Source organism: Capra hircus, chromosome 5, assembly GCF_001704415.2.
Source record: "Capra hircus breed San Clemente chromosome 5, ASM170441v1, whole genome shotgun sequence".
Classification (NCBI taxonomy): Eukaryota; Metazoa; Chordata; class Mammalia; order Artiodactyla; family Bovidae; genus Capra; species Capra hircus.
In genome coordinates, this window is record NC_030812.1 from 88,172,369 (window position 1) to 88,178,459 (window position 6,091).

Genomic DNA, 6,091 nt, shown 5'->3' on the forward strand with positions numbered 1-6,091 from the left:
GTGGCAATTCTTTGAACATAAATGAACATCCCCAGAGAAAACACATTTTGTCTTATTTCTACAGAGGCTGTGGAGTTTTTTCAGGAGATGAGTAGTTTTGAGGCCTTCTGAATGCAGAAATTGCTTTTTAAATTATGCTAAAAGATTTCAAACTATATTTCCTTTGTTATAGAGATGTATCCCCCTTCAACTGTAAATCAATTACCTCCAATAAAACCATGTTGTCAACAGTGTTAATTACTGAGTTCCTCATAATTCTTTGGTACATGGAAACAAAAGAGCACTTTTTATATTAAATTGTCCAATGGAGTATTTAAATTTGGTTTTGAAACCTTCTCTTTGTTTCTATGCAGTAAATAGTTACTTTTCTTAGTGAGGTTTTTTAAAAAGGAGTATATTTTTTAAAGTTTTTTTTTTTTGCTTGAAAGTTATTGAGGTGAGTGGGTGTTTTTTGTTGCTGTTGTTTATTTTTTGTCTTATGAAGTTTGAAGATTGATTAAGCAAGCAAACTATTCGGGCTCTTAATATCAAGAAATTATACAGGAGAATAAGCTCACCATATTTTAAAACACAACTGAAATGCATCTCAAAGCTAGCTAAGATTTTCTAAGCCTACTTTGGAAGAAGACTCTTGGAATTGGTCATCATCATTTACCAAAGATTTTTTGAGTGGCCAATTTGCATAGAAAAATCCTTAAAAGGGTTGCTTACAAAAAATTATACCAAACATAGTTTGCCCAAGAAGCTACTAACCCTGGTTGATATTCAGTTAACCATCAATACCAGTAAGAGTCATTTCAATAAAAGACCAAATTTTGCTTCAGAAGGGTCCCACCTCTTCTGATTTTAAGAACTTGGATAGATTGCTCAATATCACAGTATCTACTTTCGCAACTGTAAAATGAGGTTATTGATATATTTATACGATTTGAATGGACTAAAAAAAAGTGTTTTTGGTTGTGACAGCATTTTGTAAATTGTGTAATTCACAGATATGTGCAAACAGCACATTTTATTTAAAGACAGTGTATGCTAGGACCACAAACACAGTTTATACAGTAAGTGATACAGCAGTTCAGAGAGGAGGCAAACAGCTGGTAGTGGCAGGATATGTTTCCAATAAAGTATATTGAAAGGTTCATTTAAACTTAAAATAAAGTTAGGCAAATTATGGAAAAGCACTGCTTGATTATACTTTTAAATGAAGAAAGTCTCTTCATGACCAATTTAACAATGCAGCGTTGTTTTTTCCTCTTCTTTACATTTGTGCTAACTGAAACCATGTCTAGATTGGAAAACATCATTTGAAATTCAGCCTCACCTAAAATATATTTTCTTCCACAGACGTATCTTTGCTAATTTCAGCAGGAAGTGTGGTGCTGACACGTGATCAGCAGAGAGACAGAGTGTGACCAGCAGCTGATTGGATCTGAGCCCAAGAACAGCCATCAGATATTAACCACTTTGAGTCACAATCTTGAGTGCATGGAATGCATCTGATTGGTCATTTAATTTCCTGTCATCCAATCAGCTCATTTCCCTTACACAAAAAGTTCTATTTAAGTTTTCTGCTTTGTAAAGTTCTTGATTGAAATATCTAAATTAGAACTGATATGGTTATTTCATTTTCATTTTTCCTGCAATTCAGTTGCCAATCTCATTTAGACTTTTATATATCATTTTTATATTTTAATTTTTAAATCAATTTTTTTTCTGTGCAACTACCATACCTTCCCAAATAGCAGTTTTATTTTACTATTCCACTACCACTTTTCAGATTCTTTTCATGTTATGAAAAGCCAGTCTATATTTTCCTTCCATTTTGTAGGCATACACTTAGATGGGGGAAAAAACAAAGTTACAAAGTAGCTTTCATGAGTCCCTTAATTTTTTAACAGAGGACTTTAAAGGGTATTTTAATATGGTATTCAAAAGTGGATGTTGAGTCATGCCTTTGGTTACCACAAGATAAAAGAACAAAGAAAGCAGAAATTTAATCAGCATTTATCAGATTTTTAGAATATCTTACATGCAGTAGCTGTGGCCAATACAAATGAGACCAGCCTAATTTTATTCTGTGGCCAAAGACACTTTTAACTTCCCTCAGGTTGTCAAAAAAAGAGCAAAAATTTTGGAGTCTGATAGACCCAGATTTGAATCCAAGTACCACTGTATAGTGTGCATGCTGGAATAATGATTAGTCTCTCTATACTTCATTTTTCTTGTATAGAAAATGGAGGCAATGCTGAACATGTTGTGAAGATTAAAATGCGATAGTATATGTAAAGTTCATGACAGCGTGCCTCGGACATATTATGTACTCAATAGTGATGAGTTTTCTAACTCATTTTTCAAAATAAGCCTTTGTTATCATATGTCACTACAATTGCAACATTAGTTACTAAAGCATATCCCCTAGCTTATCCCCAGTGCTACTGGACTTAGTACGTAGAAATGGGATGATAAATACCAAATAAGCTGTAATATGTGGCACTGACTAGGAGGCTGATAGTGAAGAAAGTAACATTTCAGGGTGGAAGGACAGTAGTCCATGATACGCTCAACTGAAATAGCTTTGAAGGTTGACAAGGTATAGGATGAGCTTGGAAAGGAGAAGCTGGAGAACAGAATGTCAGTGCTATTCTTAATTGCCATTGTCTATCTATGGCAAATGGGGAAGGCAATGGCAACCCACTCCAGTGTTCTTGCCTGCACAATCCCGGGGACAAGGGAGCCTGGTGGGCTGCTGTCTGTGGTGTTGCACATAGTCGGACACAACTGAAGTGACTTAGCAGCAGCAGCAGCATCTCTGGCAAAATATAAGGAAGATGAATAAACCTTGATGCTGGGAAAGATTGAAGGCGGTAGGAGAAGGGGACAGCAGAGGATAACATGGTTGGATGGCATCACCAACTCAATGGACATGAGTTTGGGTAAACTCTGGAAGTTGGTGATGGACAGGGAGGCCTGGTGTGCTGCCGTCCACGAGGTCACAAAGAATTGGACACAACTGAGTGACTGAACTGAACTGATCCAGGTTAGAAAAATTTCCAATGGGTTTATAACTGATTCTAAACCATTATAACAAGTATAAGCAGCATGCATGTCTACATTTTGTCTACAAACTTCCCTCCACCACATTCAGAGTGCACTTGTAGAAACTTACAGATGCTAATTCTGATCCCTCTGTTTAATCAATGGTACCACCACCTGCCACACACACAGAGCAATAAAATGGTGTGTATGGGGATTATAAAAGGTGGTCCGTGTATGATGCTTGTTTTCTTCTTTCTGACTTACTTTACTGTATATGAGACTCTGGATTCATCCACCTCACTAAAACTGACTCAGGTTTGTTCCTTTTTACAGCTGACTAATATGCCATTATATAAATGAACCACAACTTCTTTACACATTCATCTGTCAATGGACAGGAATCTAGAAACATGATACTGATGAACCTAACAGAGAATGGACTTGTGGAGACAGCAAGGGAAGGTGAGGTTGGGACAAGTTGAGAAAGTGGCATTGACATATATGCACTATCGTATGTAAAATAATTAGTGGGAAGCTGCTAAATAACACACACCGGCCTGGTGCTCTGTGATGACCTATAGGGGTAGGATGTGGGAGGCTCAGGTGGAAAGGGAAATTATGACTGATTTGTGTTGTCATATGACAGAAATCAACACAAATTTGTAAGGCAATTTTCCACTAATTAAAAAAAAAAACTGGTCCACAAAATGGTACTATCGAGCCTTATTTCAAGTCAAATAATACAGATTTAAGAAATGAATGCTTGCCACTGATTACCTATTCTTCATTAATGAACAATGAAACTGCCTCCAATTTACACTTTCTATAACTTAAAAGCCTCTTGTTGAAAATATCAATAGCTGTACCTCTTACCTTTTCTGCTTATTTTCTTAACACTGAACTTCAATCATGCGCCCTCCTTACTCATAATCTTTCCATGACTCCCCATTACCCTCCAAACCACAGACAAACTCCTTACTCTGGAATTCTAGGCTTTCCTCCATGGTGAAAGTGAAAGTGAAGTCGCTCAGTCATGTCCGACTCTTTGCGACCCTGTGGACTGTAGCCTACCAGGCTCCTCTGTCCATGAGATTCTCCAGGCAAGAATACTGGAGTGGGTTGCCATTTCCTTCTCCAGGGGATCTTCCCGACCCAGGGATCGAACCTGGGTCTCCTGCATTGGAGTCAGACGCTTTAACCTCTGAGCCACCAGGGAAGCCCACCTTCCTCTAATTTTTTCAACTTTATTGTTTGCTTCTAGCATAATTGCACAGAACTGCCACCAAAATGGGTGATGCCTTCTGTCACAGAGTAGAGAGCAATTTCAACTACCAGGACAATAAAAAGGAAGATTTTTAGGCTACAGATCCCTATTGGACCCTTAGAAATAACAGTACCCCCTGTCTTACACTGTCAAAGCAATTTGACCCTCAGTAGGTCCCTTTTCTGATAAATAAAGTCTTTGCTTTAAATCTTGTTCCTGATGGTGCTCACCCTGCACTATTCAACTGAGCTGGGCTACTGGGCTCCTGCCTTTGGAAACTTGCCCTGCCCCTGTGTTGACACCATGGCATCTATCCATTTCTAACTCCTGGTCTTTGCTCTCAGATTTCTTTCAGCAATTGTGGAGTTCTCAAGCTTCAGCCGATCCTGGCAGCTCTTCATGCAACTTGGCCCGGTCAGTCATTCAGTCATCCTTCCCGTCCTTCTTGGCTTCTGGATCTATTAACCCAGGTTCCTCAGGTGGGGCTCAGTGGTAAAGAATCCACCTGCAATGTAGGAGATGCAGGAAACCGGGTTTGATCCCTGGGTGGGGAACATGCCCTGGAAAAGGGCATGGAAACCCACTCCAGTATTCTTGACTGGAGAACCCCATGGACAGAGGAGCTTGACAGGCTATAGTCCACAGGATTGCAAAGAGTTGGACATGACTGAAGCAACCTAGCATGAGCATTGCCCTCAGATAGGACTTGGAAAGACCCTCCCCTGGGAGTTTGCAGCTAGTCCTTACCCTATACTATATGCTATACCAAACTAGACTAACCATGTAGTCTGGTGTCTGCCTGTATTTCCATCCACCTATTAGGGTTTTGTAGGGTGGGAAGATACTGTCTATTCTTCTATATATTTCCTATATGTCATCTCTTCTGTGAAGCTTTTCTTTATCTCACTCCCCTGGATGAAATCAAGTAGTTATCTCTCTGTACTCTCATAGAACTTTTTGCTTCTTCTAATTGATATTAATTCCATCATTTCAAAATTCCAAACTAAGCAAATACTTAATCTGTCCTTATGGCCCAGCTCAAATGCTACTCTTGTATCTCTCTGGCTTTCTCCCTATTCACACCAGAAGGAAACAATTCCTTTTCCTGTTTCCTTGACATTCATGACAGATCTAAGTTTCTTAATGGCAAGAATATACTATGTTATTCTTTGTATTATTTATACGCAGCTCAGTAAATTATCAGTAAATTTCTGTAAGACCTTACTGATGACATGGAGTTTTAACTATGGTATTTCATTTGATCCTTACAATGACAAGTAAGGAAAGAAGAACAGCTATTATCTTCATGCAAGAAGGAAACTGAGGCTCAGAGTAGTTAATCCATTTAGTCTAATCTTGCACAGGTGCAACTAGAACCAGGTCTTAAACAGACTTTAAGTCCAATTAACTTATCCCTATTCATATTCATTTATTTTTTCATTCATTATCTGGATATCAGAGTTTCAAAGACAAATGAAACATGGTATTTCCCTAAAAGACTCACCTATTGAAGAAGATAAAAAATTTGATTCATGCACTGGTAGGAAAAACGTTTAGAATTGTATCATATCACATATATGACTGTGTACCCAGCTTAGATAGGGGCGGAGGAGGGCCTGGAAACATGGACTTCCCTGGTGGCTCAGACGGTAAAGCATCTGTCTACAATGCGGGAGACCCGGGTTCGATCCCTGGGTGGAGAAAATCCTCTGGAGAAGGAAATGGCAATCCACTCCAGGACTATTGCCTGGAAAATCCCATGGACAGAGGAGCCTGGTAGGCTACAGTCCA

General features: G+C 38.8%; 1 non-coding gene across 1 annotated transcript; it reads right to left on the bottom strand.

Moving 5' to 3' along the window:
* TRNAW-CCA lies at positions 4,181-4,252 on the bottom strand. The gene has a single exon. It is a non-coding gene; the product is annotated as a tRNA-Trp (tRNA).